A 20,152-nucleotide genomic window follows, 5' to 3' on the forward strand; every position below is an offset into this window, starting at 1 on the left:
GAACATCTGATTTGCAGCTTGCTACTGAAATGAATAAATATAACTTCGGCTATATCTACACTACAGAGTTTTTCCGGGATACTGGAGGTATCCCAGAAAAACTCTGCCACATTCAGGGAATGCGTCTGCTCTTCCGAAATTTTTTTCCAGAAGAGCAGACACACTTTTTCAGCATCCCTGTAAACCTCATTTTACGAGAAAGAAGGGATGTTCTGAAAAAGGGAATAAGTATTCACCTAGTCGGAGTCTTTGGCAAAGTTGTAAGTTAATCTTTTGTTTATAATTTTTCTCTTTGTTAAATGCAAATGATAACTCTTCTCTATATCTCAGAGGGATTGTGATTACTGTTTGTTAGGAATTCAAAAATTTCAGTAGAGCATTTTATAAAAAGTATATAAGTCAAATTTTATAATATTTAATTATATATCATATCGTTAGCAGTATATATGGTCAGTATAGCTACTCATTTAGATATTATATAAAGATGTTAAAAGGACATTATTAAGATTGCAAGGTCAAGCGCTCAAAAGTTACCAAATGCCAGTACAATATTAATTAAACCCCTTGTGCATATGCATTACAATACAGCCTTTATTTATATTATCACATGAGAACAATGAAATAAAGGAATCCTAGCTTTCATTGCAGATTTTGAACAGGAATGTGTTTTAGTGGTCAGACTCTTCTGCCTGTTCCCCCAAAGCTTTATCCTTTCTGCCCTGCCCTCTCCAACCTGTCCCTGCCTCAGTCCTATCTGTCCCTCACCTTGACTTCTCATCCAAGTCCTAGTCTCCTAACTTTGCCAGCTCCTTTCTTCAGGCTTTTTATCCTAGTTCCAATCTCCTCACCCAGCCAGGCCCCGTTCTCCTCTTCCTAGCTTCTTGTGAAATCTGTCTTTCTTTTCAGTCTCCAGTTATCACCTCTTTTCTGCCTCTATTTCCCATTCCAGTCAACTTCCTGGGTCCTTGTCCAACTTTATTCCCATTCCTTACAAGACTTGTCCCAGTCTCTTTCCCTGACTGAACAAATTCTTTCCTCACACCACTGATCCTTGTCAGTCCCTCCTCTTCTCCACATCTTCTCATTTGCCACACTGGTTCCCAGTCTCTGCCCCCATTCCTCCAACTCCCAGTATCAGTTTCCTTTTCTCTCAGTGAAGAACAAACCCCAGTGCCACCTACTCAGGATCTTTGTCCAAATCTACTTCTCCCTAACTAATGGAAGTCTTTGACCTCTCTGCATTCAAATGAGGCAGCTTCCAACTGCTGACTGGGCCCAGCATAGATGACACTGAGAACATGGGAGATAAGAGGTTTCCTTCTCTCAGGGTATGTCTACACTACCCCGCTAGTTCGAACTAGCGGGGTAATGTAGGCATACCGCACTTGCTAATGAAGCCCGGGATTTGAATTTCCCGGGCTTCATTTGCATAAGCGGGGAGCCGCCATTTTTAAATCCCCACTGCTTCGAACCCCGTGCAGCGCGGCTACACGGGGCTCGAACTAGGTAGTTCGGACTAGGGTGCCTATTCCGAACTACCGGTACACCTCATTTCACGAGGAGTAACGGTAGTTCGGAATAGGAACCTAGTCCGAACTACCTAGTTCGAGCCCCGTGTAGCCGCGCTGCACGGGGTTCGAAGCAGCGGGGATTTAAAAATGGCGGCTCCCCGCTTATGCAAATTAAGCCCGAGAAATTCAAATCCCGGGCTTCATTTGCAAGTGCGGTATGCCTACATTACCCTCCTAGTTCGAACTAGGAGGGTAGTGTAGACATACCCTCAGTCTCCCCCACCCTCTTTGGCTCTTTCCTGACCTGCAGTTGTGAAAAGCTTCCATTTCAGAACAACTCTACTGGGCTGGAGCATGCTCAGTAAAAATGGAATCTTTTTTGTTTTGAGCTAAGATGCTGTAGCAAATCTCTACTTAGCATATAAAAACTTACATTTTTTGAATCTTGTAATTTGACAAAGTTTAGGTAAATTTTCATGGAATAGCAAAATACAACTCTGTCAGAAAAAGACAAATTTCAAGTCCTTTCACCAAAGAACAGAAACATTTTAAAGTTTCTCAAAAAAAGTTACCAGATTTTTTTTAAATGATCAAAAGAGTATATTTTTCACTAGCTTCGTTGTGAGAAATTAACAATTTCCATACTGTATTGGCTGAAATGTTCTAAAACACTTCAGCCTACACTAGACTCCTGGCAGGCAAATAAATTGTTTGCAAAGTTACAAGCAACTGAAAATGTTATCCTTTTTTACAGCATATTAAGACACTGTATGGTAGGTTCCTTTCTATGATGTTAATTATGACTATTAATAAATATTACTCAGTGTTTCATAGAACTACGTGATTTGGGCTAATATGAATCTTACTGATCAGAGAACTGATCTTATAGTATTAAGCCACACTGACTAAACACACTTTACTTTTATTGATTAGCAAATAGCACTGTATTCACACTGTACTTTTAGCATATTAGACAAAACTTGCACCATATCATTAACTAGCAACAACAGCAGTTTGTATTTTTAATTAAATCTCATTTCTATTTTTCTACCTAGGGAACTACCGAGTCATCCAATATCATATTGTCTATTCTACTGAAGTAGTACATTATGCCATATTTGTATGCGAACCATATCTTTCCATATTGGAAAACTGATGCCTGATCTTCTTCCCAGTGCAATCAATAACAAAATTCTCATAGACATCACTGGAAATAGCATCATCTGCTTGGATACTGTTATTTAGACACTTCTACCATGTTGTGTTTATGCTACAAAATAATGCACCATACTGAGGCAACACTGACTCTTATAGGAGGTATAATAGACATATTTTATTTATTTATTATATTTTTTACATTCACAGCATGTAATACCATATTGAGAAATGACCAACAGCAAGCCATACTACATAATGACTTCAGGCCAAATAGTGTTCTGAGTAAAAACCCCACTGAGGTCAATTCATTGATGTCAAAGTGTTGCACAACTATAAGTGAGAGCAGCATCTGGCCCCTATAGTCTATGTAATGTAAAGAGAATCACACACACTAAAATGAAATTTTACCAATTCTATAAATTTCAAATTCAGAGTACACTAGGATCTGATTCACTTTTTGGTCTAGTCTAACTTCCAATTCAAAACAGTAAAAAGAAAGAATTTTTCTTCAGTTGGAGAGGATATATTACTAAAGAAAAAAATATATTAAAACCTTTTCAAACTGGAATTTTTAAAGTGAGGCATAGTTAATAGAACTGGTTAGAAAAATTCAGCTTTTTGGAAAATGTAAAGTTTTCAGAAAATAGTTTTTTGATTAGTTCCAACCTTTAAGTGTCTAAATATACATAATAGGATTTTATGTAGAGGTGCTGACCACTGATAATTCCCACTGGTCAGTGTGAGCTGTGAATGATTAGCGCTTCTGAAATTCAAACTGCTTTTATGTAAGTGCTTATTTATGGATTTATAGTGGATGCCTGGCTTTGTTAATGTTAATTGTTTAAACATGTTATATTTGAGACCATCTAACTGTTTCAATTACAAATTCCAATGGCAATAACAGCACTTGATATGAAGTATAAATTTAACACCCCAAAAATGAACTGTCCTATCAGAAGTTGTAGCCTTTCAAAGATGTTATCAAAAGTCCATATCTTGAGGGTGTCAACACCATTTCCCCAAAGCAATAAAATGTCTTTTCCGAAGGCTCTGGAGGTAGTAAAACATTATACTAAACATTTGGTCATAAAAATAATTGATGATTATGTATGAAAGGTACATTTTAAAGTGAAATGGCAACTACTGTATTTAGCAATCTTGCTACATTTTGAAATAAATGTTGAAAGTTGTAATATGCTATTCTACAATACTGTGGATCAGGGGTTGGAAACCCTTTTTGGGTCAGGGATTGCTGCCCCACAGAAAAATCAGTCGGGGGCTGCACACAAATGAGAAGTAGAAAAAAATCCAAACCATCACTGAGATGGCCCATGAGTAAGAAGAAGAAAGACACTGCCCACATCCGCTCACACAAGAGCCAAGGGAGGCTCAGCCTAAAAGATTTTGTGTATTCTAGCCCTGCGATAGGCACTGGGGCAGCTGGAACGCCAACACGGGCTCCCCAATGCTGCGGGTGGGAAGCCCTGATCCTCAGGGTTCGGATCTAGACAAGCCAGGGCTGCATCCAGCCCCTAGGCCTCCCCTGGTGTGGATACTGCATGGGGACATTAAGACCAAGGTCTACTCAAGTCAATGGGATTTTCAGCACTGACTTTAAAAGGTTTTGCATTGGGCCTGTGAGGGAATGGAGAAAGGAGGGCCTGGCATCACAGCAATTAAAGAGAGACAGACCCAGCTAGCCCCATCTTACCTGCAGCCAATGCCAGGTCTGGATGGAGAAGAAAAGGAAGGATCCTGGTTCAATTTGGAACTGACTATGAAGGAGGCAGGAGCCTGGTTCAGCAGTCAACAGGACACGAACCAGAGCCTGTCTGCTTAGCAGCCATGGGAGCAAAAGGTAAGTCCCCAACCTCACCCCTTTGGGAAAAGGGGGGAACAAACTGAGAAGACCCAGTTAAAGGAAATCTGGACTCTTGGGGACTACACCCCTAATTTAAGGACTAGACTAGGTAGTGGTTTGGAGTTCCAGGGCCAGGAGCATTGATGGTTTTTGTTGGCTTACTCGATGACCTAGGTACTAGATTACAGCTGCTAGGGACTCAACCACAGGGCACTATGAATCAAATCTTTATTTTACTTACATGGGCAGTCACACTGATTTCAATAAGATTACTGACTTCAAAACAAACTACTTATATGTATGAAGCAGGTAAAAATTTGCCAATTCTATGTATCATACTGAACTACCAACAATGACATTTAGTAATACCACATATCATTTAGGAAACAATTCAGCACCAACACCAGTACATTATATCTATAGAGGATATATTACCAATCACTATTATAAATATGGAGTCATGTATGATACAAGAGTCCATGTTTACACTATAAATGAAAAAGTTTATTTAAATATTAATATTTTAACAAGTTCACCAAAGGAAGTTACTGTTCTCACAAACTTTTATTTAACATGTGTGTGTTTGCATGCATATATGCACATTAAACAGATTGTTTGCTTAGATCATAACCATTCCTTTTAGGCTGTTATACCTGACCACTCTGCTCTGGACCTGTTCCACCAGCACTGTTCAGCTAGATGTAAAGAAAAAAAAACTTCACTAACAACTATATTCATTTTTAAAAATGCAACATCAAGATTTTTTTTTACCACTTCCAGAATAAAAGCTTAAGCCTTCAAACTTGCCACTGTACGTTGTTTTGGGACCTGTTCAATGCCTGCCCTATGGCACCTGTATGCTAGATAGGTTGGTGCAAAGGGGCTATACCCATTTTTGGAGTACTCTAGATGAAGTACTATCCTCCACCAACATTTTGATCCCTCCAGCTGCAGTCCAGCTATGCAGAAAGTATTCCAGACTGAGGTGGGCTTGAAGAGGAACATGTGTGTGTAATCCTTTCAGCCCAGCAGTTCTACACCCCTTCAGTGATACATATGGGGCCATTGTAAGAGTTATGAAAGTAAAGACAGCACTATGGGCTGCCCAAGACAAGCCTGTTTGCGGCTCTCCTGAAAGAGTGATGGGACAACCTAAGTCCCTATGCCAGCCCCAGTACTGGTGCAAGAATAAATTGTTCTGTTCTGTTCTTTCCCTTTGGAGTATCGGCACTGAATACTACCTCAAGTCAGGATACCTGGCTAGATGCACCACTGGTCTGACCCACTGTGACTTTCTTACATTTTTTATGTATCTGTCCCTTTGACTTCAGTGGGACTACTTATGCTAGTAGCAATATGCTAAGTAGTCAATTGCAAATCTGGGTCCATCTTATCTCACAGTCCTTAATCATGCCAGTACCTCTGTTGACTTTTGTACTTAACAGTATAGCAGTATTTCATTTAAAAACAATTAAAAACTCCACCCTCCTGGAAGTTATATCTGTGAGTAGGATGCTGCATTCTGGAGTTTTTTGTTTGTTTTATTCCTGATAATTTTAAAAACAGAAAGTTAAAAGTGAGGCTTCTATGACTGAAGTACTGATGACTGCCTCAAATAGCTAAAATGACAGAGAGGGAGAGGGTAATGACCCAGAAAGAAAAGGCATTCCTTTATTTGAGCCTTAACTGAAATTCTGCTGATTTTTTCTCCATTTCAATTGCTGCCCTCCTCCTCCTTTTACTCCTCTCCCCTCTTCCATCCCTCTCCTATTGCTTCTTTTTCTTTCATCCTTCTGAGTTGTGCCGACACCAGGGGAGAGGTCCAGAGCAGGAGGGAAGGTCCAGCAAGTCTGAAACAAAAAAAAAATTACAAAGAAAAGATAAAATGGGTTCAGAAATACAGTTAAATAAAACAAATGTTATGGTATTTTTCCCCTTCTGAAAAATGGAACTTTCTATACAGTGAAAATAGTTTCTACTCTAACTCTGTGGTTATGTGATAGAGATGTAGCCATGTTAGTCTGGTCTAGCTGAAACAAAAGACAAAACAATGGAGCACTTTAAAGACTAACAAGATGGTGTATTGGGTGATGAGCTTTCGTGGGCCAGACCCATTCCTCAGATCAATATGTGGAAGAAAATCGGCACCACAATATATACCAAAGTGATACAATCAAAAAAATGAACGCATGTGAAATTGACAAATCAAATTTTAGAACAGAGTACGGGTGAGGAGGGAAGGTTAGCGTCTGTGAGATACGGGTGATAATAGGGGAAGTTTCTGTGAGGTAATGACATTAGGGATGATAATTGGGGAAGCTATCTCACCCATTACAAAGAAACTTCCCCTATTTTCACCCCTATGTCATTACCTCACAGACACTAACCTTCCCCCCTCACCCCACTCTGTTCTAAAATTTGATTTGTCAATTTCACATGCGTTCATTTTTTTGATTGTATCACTTTGGTATATATGGTGGTGCCGATTTTCTTCCACAAATTGATCTGAGGAAGTTGGTCTGGCCCACGAAAGCTCATCACCTAATAAACCATCTTGTTAGTCTTTAAAGTGCTACATAGTTCTGTCTTTTGTTTCTGTGGTTATGGTTAGTGTTACAAGATTCATTATTATTTTGACCAAGTAGCAGGAATTTATGAACCCATTTTAAAATTTCTGTTGTAATATACCCTACCATGCTGCTTTGGCTCCAGTTCAAGAAAACTTCCTATTTCAGAACAGCACTTAATCTTTTTGCTCTAACTACTGTCCTGAATCAGAGCATTAGCACTTATTCTGCAAGCTTCTCTGCACAGGCAGACCCCTTACATCCACTGGGAACTCTATTACCTACCCACCCAGAGTCAGCTTGCAGAACTGGGGCCTTATGACATACCATGGCAAAATTTGTCTCATATGGCATATTATCTAGTAGTTCAGTCAGCAGTTGTATACTTTCATATACTAAAAATGCATTATGAAACATTTTCCTTATATTCCAATGACAACCACTCTGCTTGTCACTAATGATGATATTAGATGTTTAAATGTCTCAGAGGGGTAGCCTTGTTAGTCTGTAACTAAAAAAAATTAAAAAACAACAGCGATCCTTTAGCACTTTAGAGACTAAGGGTACATCTACACTGCAAGCTTATTTTGGAAAAAAACTATTCTGCAAGATATTTTCCAGAATATTTTGAAATAGCGTGTCCACACTACAGAAAAGCCTCAAAATTAGTTCAAGGCAAGCTCCCCTAATGTGGATGCACTCTCTCAAGTGGGAGGCACTTGAGAGAAACAACTTTAGAATGGCCCTGGTGAGGAGCTATTTTGACATAGCAGCAGTGGAGCGTCCACACACACCATCTTCCAAAATAGCTTTTTTGGAAGAGGTGTTATTGCTTGTGGAATGAGGTTTACCAACGTTTGAAAAAACCCGCCGTTATTTTGATTTTCTTTCGAAATAACACAATTGCTGTGTGGATGCTAATACTGTTTTTCTGGAATAATGACTGTTGTTCCGGAAAAACGGTGCAGTGTTGATGCACCTTAACAAAAATATATAAATAGTATCATGAGCTTTTGCGGGCACAACCTACTTCTTCAGATGATAAATATGGAGCAAGGTGAACAGATTTTGAAATAGAAAGAAAGAAAGAAAGAAAGAAAGAAAGAAAGAAAGAAAGAAAGAAAGAAAGAAAGAAAGAAAGAAAGAAAGAAAGAAAGAAAGAAAGAAAGAAAGAAAGAAAGAAAGAAAGAAAGAAAGAAAGAAAGAAAGAAAGATCCTCTGATGTGGTGACTTATGTGGTTAGGTCCTGTGATGATGTTGCTTGTGTAGATGTGTAGACAGAGTTGGCACTGGGGTTTATTGCAAGGGTGAGTTCCTGGGTTAATATATTTGAGGCGTGATGTGTAACCAGAGGCTCATACAACTGTACATCCATTAATGTGATATATGCCCTCAAGTGCCATGTATATTGGCCAAACTGGACAGTCTCTACATGAAAGGATTAATGGACACAAATCAGATACTGAAAGTGGTAACACAGAGAAACCTGTTAGAGAACATTTTAACTTGCCAGGGCACTCATTAATGGATTTAAAGGTGGCTATACTGTTACAAAATAATTTCAGGGATCAACTAGAGAGAGAATCTGCAGAACTAGCATTCATATGCAACTTTGATACTATCCCGAAGGGTTTGGACAGGACATGAACTGGCTGGCTCATTATATTCAACACCCAAATGACATCAAAGACTAAATATCAGGCATTTACAGCCTACTCTATTAGCCTTGTTTAGTAATTGACGGGGCTTTCTTTCTTTCTTTCTTTCTTTCTTTCTTTCTTTCTTTCTTTCTTTCTTTCTTTCTTTCTTTCTTTCTTTCTTTCTTTCTTTCTTTCTTTCAGTTCTTTGTGATGTTAAATGTGTTAGCAATAGTTATATTAGTATGGTGTCCAGCCATGATGCATAGTGCATAATGCAAAAAGGGAGACAAGTCAGATACTCCATGAATTCTACCAAATATTCCACTATTACCAAGCTATTTTATGTGAGGGGTACTTCAGTTTTAATAGGCAATACAAAACCTTAAAGTAGATATATAGATAGACTACAGGGAATAAATATGAAGGCCAAGTGCCTCCTAATCTGGTGAAGTGTGTATATGATATTGTAACTATACAGCCTATTGCCCTTAGGAAATGGTTATTTGAATGTTTTACATTGTGAGCTCAAGCCTATATCTCATGAGTCTTATTAATCAATCAGATTTCTGACTTAATGCATACCATTTTAACATGGCTGTTACAATACCCTGGCTGTGCCTTATTTTAGAATGTGAATAACACCGTACTATTCTGGGAATTAACTGATGACATACTATTTTGTACTTATTCATATTATGCTGAACTATATATATTTACCACTCCTTGATGCTGGTTTCCTTTTTTAGTACTTTGGACTATATAGTATAATTTAAATTGCATAATTACATAATGGTGATGACAGCTAAAAGGTGTGACCAACTCAGGCATCTTAAAGGAAATTGCGTTGTATAATTCACAGAACTCTCTGTAAATCTCATTCTATTTACATGCTGTTACACCCTCCAAAACATTTTGCAGATACCCATAGAGCAATAGCCAAACCCTTGCAATCATACTCCATATTATCTATGATCTATAATAGCTCATTATTTTTCATCACACTTCATCTTACTGCTGATCTCACTGCTGTCTTTAATTTGATTCAATTCACACTGTGCTGCAATAGATTATGACATCATATGCTAGTTAGTGGTACTCATAGCAAAGCCACTGTACCATGACAGTAGTCTAGCTCTACTGTTCCTCCACTGGATACTGATCTAACCCCCCACTCACCAATGTACTTTGAAAGATCATTTACCAGTAATATTCTAGGAATTTATTTAAATGAGCATTTAAGGATGACTAAGTCTAGGGGATAATAGGGAATTTATCCATTTATTTTTATCTACTCGTTTATTTTAAAAATAGTGTATCAGTTTATCCATATTGTATATATTCAGTTGTACGGGTTGGACCTCTATGGTCCTGTACCCTTGGGATCTGACCGGTCCCAAACAAGAGAATTTGTTGGACCAGAGGAGGTCCCGTCAGTGGCCTTTCAGGCATCGCCAGCTCTGCTTCTGGCCCTAATTGTGCCCTCCAGCCAGCTGTTCTGCCAGCCTGGCTTGACCCCTCAGCCCCCTCTCTGACTGGGCCCCCTTGCCACTGCACTCCCCATGCCACCTGAGCCCCTGCTGCATCACAAGGCTAGCGACATTACAAGGCTCCCTGAGCTGCCTGAGCCCCTGCCACACTCCTGGTTGCACTGCCAGAGCTCCCCACTCCCTGACACAGGGCTCTTGGCTACGCCGCCGGTGTTCCCTGCACCATCTGAGATCCTGCCATGGGGGTCATAGCTGCATTATAGGACTTTCTCCCCTTCCTGAGCCCTCTGATGCTGTGCTCCCCACGTTGCCTGAGTCTCTACCCACCACTGGCCTTCTACCCTTGGGCTCTTTGGTGCAGCCTCATCTATGGTCTGTCAGGATGTTGCTGCACCAGAGAGTCCCAATTTAGGGAGGTGCACCCTGTAGTCTTCTCCACATCATCTTTGTACTTTGCTTTTTTTCTCAGCTACTGAGAGCACCCTACAGGTGGACCCTATGTATCCATTAGATGAAGTAAGTGGATTTTTGTGCAGTGGTGGAACTCACTGCAATATCCAGAGTCTTAGGTTATAAAAGCTTCAGAGGAGGAACAACGAATGAAACCCTGATTTCACTGAGCCAATGGGATTTTAGCCATTTGCTCAAGCTAGACTTATTACTCCCCTCTCTCATACAGAAATTTTCTTTTTTTCTCAAAATTTTCCACACCATTTTTTGAATTTTCACCAAAAACTAAAATCTGAAATCATTCTAATATTTGGCCAAAATATTTTGACAAATCCTGAAATTTTCCATAGAAAGAAGACATTTTTTGTGAAAGATTTTGAGTGAGGAGTTCAATTTTCAAAAGAGAGCTTTTCCAATACTGTACAGAGTATAAATACCACAAACTTTTCCAGTCAGCATGAAAAGTAGTATCCCCTCTTGTGCCCACCTTATTCCAACTGCTTCCTGATCTTCCTTGCTCCACCCTTGTACATTTTACCCCTCCTTCTCTTCTAATACACATTTATAAGAGAATTCCTTAAAGGGGCAACAATTCCTTTTAGGAACAGACAAGGAACCACAGAGCTCCAGTGAACACAGTTTATATGGAAAATTTTAAGATTTCCGTACCACTGACTTAAGTAGGGCTAGGATTTCACCCAACATTTATTTGTACAGCATCATGGTTTACCAGTCCTGATGATAGATGTGTGCTACTATAATGAAATAAAATAAATGATAAAAATAATTAATAACAGAAACTGCTACAATGAAGAATTATTCCCCCATGGAAAAAAATGAGACTGTAACATCAAAAAATAAGGATAAATTCTCTTTTCAAAGAGCATAACTCTCATTAATTGTTCATAAGATTTATGTGTATGCTATCTCAAGTATCCAGTCTTGCAGTTGTTTCACAGAGAATCCCATTTTAATCAATGGAAGTTTTGCATGCAGAAGGAAAACAGAATCAATAGTGAGGAAAATGATTCCCTTCCCCCACTCCAGCATTTTAAAAGGCTGACTTAAATGTATCCAATTTAGAGAATGGTGAAAACTGACATCACTAGCAGCATTCCTAAATTATGGTCTTAGCTTACTCATGGTTAAATCAATCTAAATTTCAACAGCAGAATTGGACCGTAAAGATGACTCATGATAAAATCCCTTCACAGGCACCTGAATGTAAGTGTTTTGTTTTTAATTGTATCCATATAGTATTATAACATGTGTACAAAGACTTTTTGCACAAAGTATTTTTTCAGTGTTAAACAGCTTACACCTTTTAATGGGTGATACTTATTGGTAACAGTTTACGAGTACCCAGGAGCAGGCTGGCCATGAGCAGAGGGCAGATCCAGCCCCAGCGGGCCCCCCGGTGGGACTGGAAAAGCCCTCCTGCCCACCTCCCCTTTGGCTGGAGTGCCCCCGCCACCACACTCAGGGTTTGCTCCAGCCTAGCCACAGAGGGGCACAGTTAGGGAGGCGCTCCAGCCCAGCCTAGCTGTATTGGTCCCTCCCACCCCCTTTTAATTGGTTAACTGGTTAAATGCTATGTTCAACCAGTTAATGAATTAAACGGGATTTTACATCCCTGATTAGAAACATGAAGCTCTACTTACTATACCATAGGATATATGGTGCTGAACAGCCATAACTCCTAGCCAAGCTCTTTGGATGAGGTTTTGAGTGATTGTCCAGGCATTTATAAACAGTTATGTCAAATTCATGACTTACTTTTTTGTAGATATAATTCATTGCTGAGATAAAACAAATGCTTAGTATTGTGCAAACATTGCAATATTTTAAATACTAGACTGTCATATCAAATAGCACAGTTAAAACAAATCAAAGTGGTTTTCACAACATTGGATTTATAAATCCAAAACACATTAAAGCACCAATAAAAACTACTGTATACATAGAAAGTCCTAAAAACATAATGCCACTATTTTAGAATTTACATAATCTCTGTTTCACTTGATATATCAGCCATTGAATATCTATGTGAAACGCCTAGCTAAGAGTGAAAGATCTTTGGCTTTGAGTGTCATGAATATGATATGCTGTTCTACAGACCAAATTCAGACTTCTTATAATCATGTAAAAATCCCACTAATATTTCATTTTGGCCAATTATCTCCTTTTTCTTGACCTTGCACTATACAAACACAGAGTCTGACCACTGTAATGATCTAGAGGAAAGAAAATAGAATTGATTAAAGCAAAATAAGATGGAAGTAATATTTCTGGGTTACAGAAACACTCAGGATATGTTTACATGGCAACTGAGCACAAGACTTCCAGTCCAAGGAGACAGATTTGTGCTAGCATGAGTTAACATGCTAAAAAATAACAGTATTGAGTTTGGATTCTCAAGTCCAACTGACACACTGGGCTCGGGAGTCTATACTACTGCGTTTAGCATGGTAGTGCAAGCCTTGCTAGTGTGGTCTGTTTCAAGGCTTGCTCCCAGGTGCAGTGTAAGCATACCTTCAGAGGGCTGGGGCTGGCTTTTCAACAAACTGGTTAATAGAATCAAGGTTCTAGTGGATCCACGTTACTTCATGATCCTCAGGAATGTTCTATACTGACTTTATACCAGCAGCAGGCAATAACTAGCCCAAGAGCCAGATACAGTTCTCCAAGGTAAGCTCCTGGCAGACTATCGCTGCTCTATTTGCCTGCACTCCACCAGTATGGGCACTTGTGGCTCCTGCTGGCTGTGCATCACTGTTCCCAGCCAATGGAAGCTGTGGGAAGTAGTAACTCTGTGGTTTGTCAAGAGGCTGTGACCAATTTTTCCCTGAGGGCCTAATTCTTGCTGATGCAGTGTTTCTGGTGCTCATAGTGCTACACTGATTCACTGGAATGCAATTTAATGGGGGTAGTAATAATCTTTAAAAAGCAAAGGTGGGAACCCTGGTATGGATCCATCCTGGTGCTTCATTTCATCCAGCCTTCAGCAAGTTTCCATATAGCAGTCCAGAACCCCTGTGGCTTGGAACCTTCTCCACCACTGCAGGGCTGGAGCTACTAGAGCCAGCTTTCCAGCATGTTCCTATGGCCTTTAGATGGAGGGGTGATCAAGGAAGCTTTGTGTGCTGCCCCCATCCTCACTATCGGCTAAGCAGACCCATTGACTGGAAACCACAGTCAATGGGAGCTGCGGGGTCAGTGGCTGTGGGCACGAGCAACATAGAAGCAGGACATGGTGGCTGCTTTCAGGAACTGCCCTGCCTTAGCCCCATTGTATTGTCAACAGGGAGCAGCCTGTGATAAATGCCACCCTGCCTGCACCCCTCATCACTTCCCACAGCACCATTGCCTGTCCCAGGTTGGAATCCCTTCCTTCACCCCAGCTCGATCCAAAATCTTCCACCCACACACAAACCCCAACACCTAGACTCCCTCCCAATGCCCTGATCCCAAACCTCATCGTATACCACACCCTCTTGTCCCATCCCGACTCACCCCAGAGCCCGCACGCTATCACACAACCCAACCCTCTCCTCAGCCCTGAGCCCCCACTTGCATTCCAAACCCCTCATCTCATAGCCCACTCCCCCACCTGGAGCACTCACCGATTCCTGCACCTCAGACCCTGGCCCTAGCCAGTACTCTCCTCCTGCATCCCAAGCCTTTCATTTCTGGCCCCAGCATGGAACCTAGGGGAAGCCCCGAGCCTTTGCCCCCTCCCCACACTGTGGGGTTGTGTTTGGCCCCTGACTGATTTTGTTCTGTGAATCAATATCCCCTGATAGAAATAAGGTCTCCCAACTCTCCCCTATGCAACATCATTTAATCAGGATTTCACAGATTTGGGGGAAAGCTCATGACTGGGTAATGAGAGAAAAGAGCTCAAAGAATGCCATTTTATTTAGTATCATCCCATAAAGAGGACTCTATCTGAATTATTTTTCAAGCATTCCACCTCTGCCTCTTCAAATGCTTCAGTGGCTATATTTGTGGCCAAATTATTATTTACATCACTGCAGCCCCTAGAGATCTCAAACCACTCAGGTGCCCTTGTGCTAGGCACTGACATGACCGAATAGCTCTAAAAGGAGCCTGTTAACAGAGAGGGCCAAGGGAATAAGATACCAGAGAGAGAAAGAGAGAGAGAGAGAATACCACAGAAGATCTGGTTTTCTGGCTGAATATCCTGATCCTCAGTAGAAATCTTGAGATCTATAATATAACCCACAGAGATTTTGTGTCTCCCAAGTTTGGAAATCTCAGCCCGTGTTTCTGCTGCAATCTGTACAAAACTCTCCAACCAAAGGGACCATATGGACTTAATATTCCAGAGTTTTCTATAAAACTTCAGCCATTAATCAGCTTTTCACACTAGAGAGTGTGCATTTGTACTATTCCTCTAAAAATAATTTTTTGGCATAACTAAGCAGGTTACTTGATTAGTTAAATATTTTACTAACTCTGTATCAGGCTGAATTCACCTGTAATTATATGCATATATTTTAAATACATTTCAGGCTTTTACAGTATTACAACAAATTAATTATATTAATGTCTAACAACCTGAAATTTGCTTAGTAATTTGAAAGGGCAATTTGATTATTTGTTTTAATTGCTGGTACATGACTCATCGAGTCAGAAAATCACACTCAATTGTGCAAAAATAATGCTTCCTAGAAAAGTGATCCAAAATCAAAGTCAAAGTGCTTCTAAAAGATTAAGTTAATTATTGAAATTAAAACTACATTTCTAAATGGCAAGAAAATAATCATAAATTAAAATGATGCAATCTATTCAGCTACATAAGAAAGATCAACAAAGAGGTGGAGTCTGAAATACTACCTCTACTTTTTTTAGAAAAACAAATAAGGAGATTGATTTAAATTTTACTGAACATTTATTCACTTATTTATTGAAAAATAACTGAATTTTACAGTGTTGAACAAAAGCACAAATAGAATCAGTGGTCACTCAAAGCATAAACCAAAACAGCAGAAAGCAAAAACAACAACTTGAGCAAGTATATTTTGAGTCTATATCTGTAACCTAACAAATCTATACAGCTGTCTAACCTCTCATACTATAATGCTGAGTTTTGCATCACCTCTAACATGCAGTGTTTTTCATTACAGATCCTAATCTTGCAAACATTCACACATGTGAGTAACTTCATGCACACAATTGACTATTCACACCTGTAATGGTACAACTGTTTTTTTCAGGATTATGGTTATAAAATTCTGAAAAATTAGTTGTTTATAGATACACTAAGCAATAAATAGGCATAAAGGTCTTTTATTTATGATATCATTTAGAAACTTTATTGAGTTTTTTATAATGTAATTGTATATTTTACAAATCATAACAAAAAAGTTATGGTCTATCAAATATCTCCCTTCAAACTTTCCTCACTTTTATATTATTCAACAGTGTTGAAGCGAAAAAGAATAAATTGGAAACTGTCTTCTTATAGTGATTGTTCAAAAATCATAAAAGGATTTCAGCAGATGAAAAAACTGGTGTCATAACACTAATGTCCATTTATTTAAATATTTTGTTTTATTATGATAAACCTATGCTGAAGAAGGCTTTGGGTCACAGTCCATTGCATTGGGATCCCACATGTCCAAGGTTGTGTATGACTGTTTTTTTCTTTATAAACAGGCCACTTTCAATCTGGATTCAGAAAATCTAATTGTAGTGAAAAACAAGAGGGACTCATCTTTTTCCTGGGGCAGTGTGAGTGCCAAAAATGTCAATGGGAACTACACATGCATACACGGGAGCAGAATCAAGCCCTTAAATACCTTGCACAATTTATACATAGTGTTGTGTTGATTATCTTGTGATGTTGTTTTTGATGGTTAGCCTGAGTTGAATGGGAGAAAAATTGCTATTAGGCAGAACTAGCCTGTTAATGGCTTATGGAAATTCATGCTTTTAGGATAATGACTTAGTAGACCAGAGTCTAGGAAATAAAGTACCTTGGGAAGAAACCGTAATTAGAAAAAACTGTTTTAAAAGGAAGTAGCAAACTTTCATTTTCATGCTAAACTGAAGGTGGCTATTATGGGAATATATACTGGCCAATTCAATATCCAAAGTGTCTTGATAGCATGAATAGAAAGAAAGAGAGAATGGAAAACTCTTAGATAATGGAAATTAACGAGTTGTGAGGGAGAAAAAACATTCCCCAGTGTTGGGATATGGGGATAGGATTATTTGTTTCTATCATCTGTTCAGGGCTCTGGGATAGCTAATAGCCTATGTGTTGTTTATTTATGATTCAGAGCTCATCCTGAGTTGAGGGCACCCAGCATCCTGTGTAGAGTCAGTCTGTGCACTAATCGGACTTCCATTCAGTAGGCATTGCAAATGTAAAAGCAAAACAACAACAATTGCTTTCCAATGTTTTCGGTTTACAAATTTCTGTTAAGGTTGATTAACTCTCCCACCTCTCTTAAAATATTAGAGATTTAAAATATAAAGTAGATCATATTCAAGCCTGGGCATGTACCACTTGCAGAAGTCAAAATTACTATGGTAGTAGCAGTATTCCCCATTAAAAATATAGAGAATGCCACAAATGTTATGGCAAAATTAATAACATAGTTCAGCAGATGTCCATTCTTAAATTTTCTCATTTATTATTTGTAAAATTTGATATATTGAAAATAATAGAATACTTACTAATCTTGTACAGTATTTATATTGGTGGCTTTCCAAACATGAATGCAAATTAACAAAATCCTGTTTTCAATAACATTTAATTAAAACATAAAGCAGCAGAAACAGGGAAATTTCAAGATGAGTCTGATAAAGCATTCTCAATTAAGTTGTTCTGTGCATAGATGTTGTAGCATATACAGAGTCAAATACTGTTCTCCTTACCAAAGTAAGCCGCTTGGCCCATGTTACTAAATGTGCATATGCAGTTTTGTGCATATAGAAGTGTACATGTAAAATACTCTTTACAACCTCAACTTGTGCACATGACAGATATGTGTGTATATCAGTTCCTGAGTTGTGCACATTCAGTGGGTATTTTGTACACTCCACTTTGGTGTCCATAATAAGTGTAATTCTAAAACTTTTTTATCATGGACTTCAAGGAAGGATTAAGTGACCAGGATTTGATACATCGTACCTATCTGTACAAATTACTAATATATGATATCTGCTCATAAAAACAGACAAGACAAAGGCATGTCTGTCCAGAAATTATTTGCCTGGTTTGGTTGTTTAAACATCTTACCAACACTAAGAATGCTAAGTATATTGTCTATTCTCCTCAACTTTACAAAAATATTGAGAAAAAGGAATTTAAAACTACAGGGAAAAGTAGTGCATGGAATGCTGAGCACTATTTTGTACTCACTGATTTCTTTCAGTCTGAATATATAAATAGGCTTAACGGATGCAATTTTAATATAACTTCAGTAGAGATATCTATATATATTTAGATGTTTTCAATGTTTATTTATTTAAATGTTTACAATTGCAGGAAATTGTGGGTGTGTCAAACAATGCAGGGATCAGACAATAATTATTTAATTAAAGTAATGCTGAGATTTAAAAAGTTAAAGTCATTATTATTATTAAGACAAAAATTGTCAATATCACATTTCAAAATATACAGAATAAATATAATTAAATCAAACTCTCAAAAGTTCTCATGCATTATTTTTCTTCCATTACAAATCTGCAGATATTTTTCATCAATATGTATGTGGATAATGAAAAGGACATTTATCAATAGTTACTGATACAAATCTAATCCTTACAAGCCTAAATCAAGGCAGAAGTCTGGGACTTCTTAAAATGTGAGTTATTGACTCTTAGTAGATTGTAACTACTCCAAAAACAGTATTATAATCTATCATGTAAATATAGTGATTTTTTGAAATATGGATTATTAACTCAATAGCAAATTAATTCTGTGTTGTTGTAAAAGCCCAGCAGGCATGTAGAATAGACACTTTTCTACACAATATAACTAAATTGCAGGGACGAGGGGGGGGAGAATCAGTTTAAAGAGCAAAGTATTTGCAAGTTCCAGGAAAGTAAATATGTATACAAAGTTTCTAACTTCCAAAGCATTTTAGTCTTATAAATGAAAAATAGACAGAATATTTCTTTTTACATCTACAAAAAAGTATTACGTAAAAGATGCTTTGTTTTCAATGCTTAAATGCTGAGGAAATTTTTCTGACCAAGTTTCCCTGAAATCTATTCATAGAGAATACACTCAACAGCATCATCACAATAAAGTGTATCACGCATAAGACTGCAGATTCAAGCATTCAGCACCTCAATTTTGATAAAATACTCAGCTCTCTCTTTCTGGAAAAAACTGAGATGGAAAACGCTTTCAATATCATATTTAGTATATCAACTTCTCTAAATCCAGAACAGTTTAGGAGCTTGTTAAGCAGCTAAGTCCTATTAAAGCAAAGTAACAGTTTCTTCCCTAATCTTGAACTTTCAGCGACAGTCAGAGAAAAAGTAGCTGATTCCTATGCCCTGTCAGACAGTAGCATTAATAATCACCAAAACAAAAGGAAACACCTCAAAATATGTATCTGCTTATAATTAATCACTACCCCAATGAGGTAAACCTGGCAGAAATGACCTGCTTTCTGCCTTGATTAGTCCTTGTTAATAAGGGGAGCATAAATTAGAAATAAGAGGATTGTTATCGTTATGGATTTGGAATATGTGTCAGACTCATATGGCAGTGAGCCAGTTTCTCTGACGGACTGCTGCTGCTGTATCTCTCACAGCCACCTATGATTTTATAATAGGCATTTTTTAAAACTCGAGTCTCTTTCTCTCTCTATTTCTCTCTCTTTTCTTCCTCACAATCCAGTCCAGTTATTTTTAAGCCCTAGACGCTCCCTGCTCATAACTTGCATCTCCCGGTTCAATTCAGGTTTGTCAGCTGGGTACCCGCATGTCTAGGATAGTACATAAACTATCACACACAGACTAACCGACCTGGGCTCAATTAGTGCAGCATTTTGGACACATTCGAGTAATCAAGAGGCAGAAATTTAGTTTCGTCTTCATTTAATTGAGAACACATATTTAGCGAGGGATCGAGAATTTTACATAATTATTATTAATAATTATTATTATTCTCGTAACGTAATTTACAAAAGAGTGGAAACGCCTACAAGGAGATGAAGTACCTGCACTGGGGAGATGTTCAGTTGTTCACTTCATCTTCCGTTGACAAGGAAACCAACCCGCACTTCATTCTCCAGGAAAACCTTCCACTGCCATCATTTTAAAATGTATTTATTTGTATATATGTGCATATCTATCATCATAATCATCATAATAAAATTATCTCGGTAAAAGAATAAAAAAGTCAAATGTGCAAAAGTAACGATCATTGCTTTGGCTTTTTTGTTTGTTTGGCTTTTTTAAGGAGGAAAAAGTATTAAAAAATGATCAA

At 38.4% G+C, this 20,152-nt stretch overlaps 1 protein-coding gene across 7 annotated transcripts in view; it reads right to left on the bottom strand.

The window, feature by feature from the left end:
- The window catches only part of RALYL (RALY RNA binding protein like), a 566,823-nt gene that overhangs the window by 545,374 nt on the left and 1,297 nt on the right, over positions 1–20,152 (bottom strand). For 5 of the 7 annotated variants that reach the window (XM_075920455.1, XM_006112990.4, XM_014581715.3 and 2 more), the window contains exon 2: positions 19,884–19,970. The exons of the other annotated variants lie outside the window; for them this stretch is intronic. The gene's annotated coding sequence lies outside the window, so the exon portion shown is untranslated. The remainder of the gene's footprint in view (positions 1–19,883; positions 19,971–20,152) is intronic. 7 annotated transcript variants of the gene reach the window in all.

The sequence above is a fragment of the Pelodiscus sinensis genome, chromosome 2, assembly GCF_049634645.1.
Source record: "Pelodiscus sinensis isolate JC-2024 chromosome 2, ASM4963464v1, whole genome shotgun sequence".
NCBI lineage: Eukaryota > Metazoa > Chordata > Testudines > Trionychidae > Pelodiscus > Pelodiscus sinensis.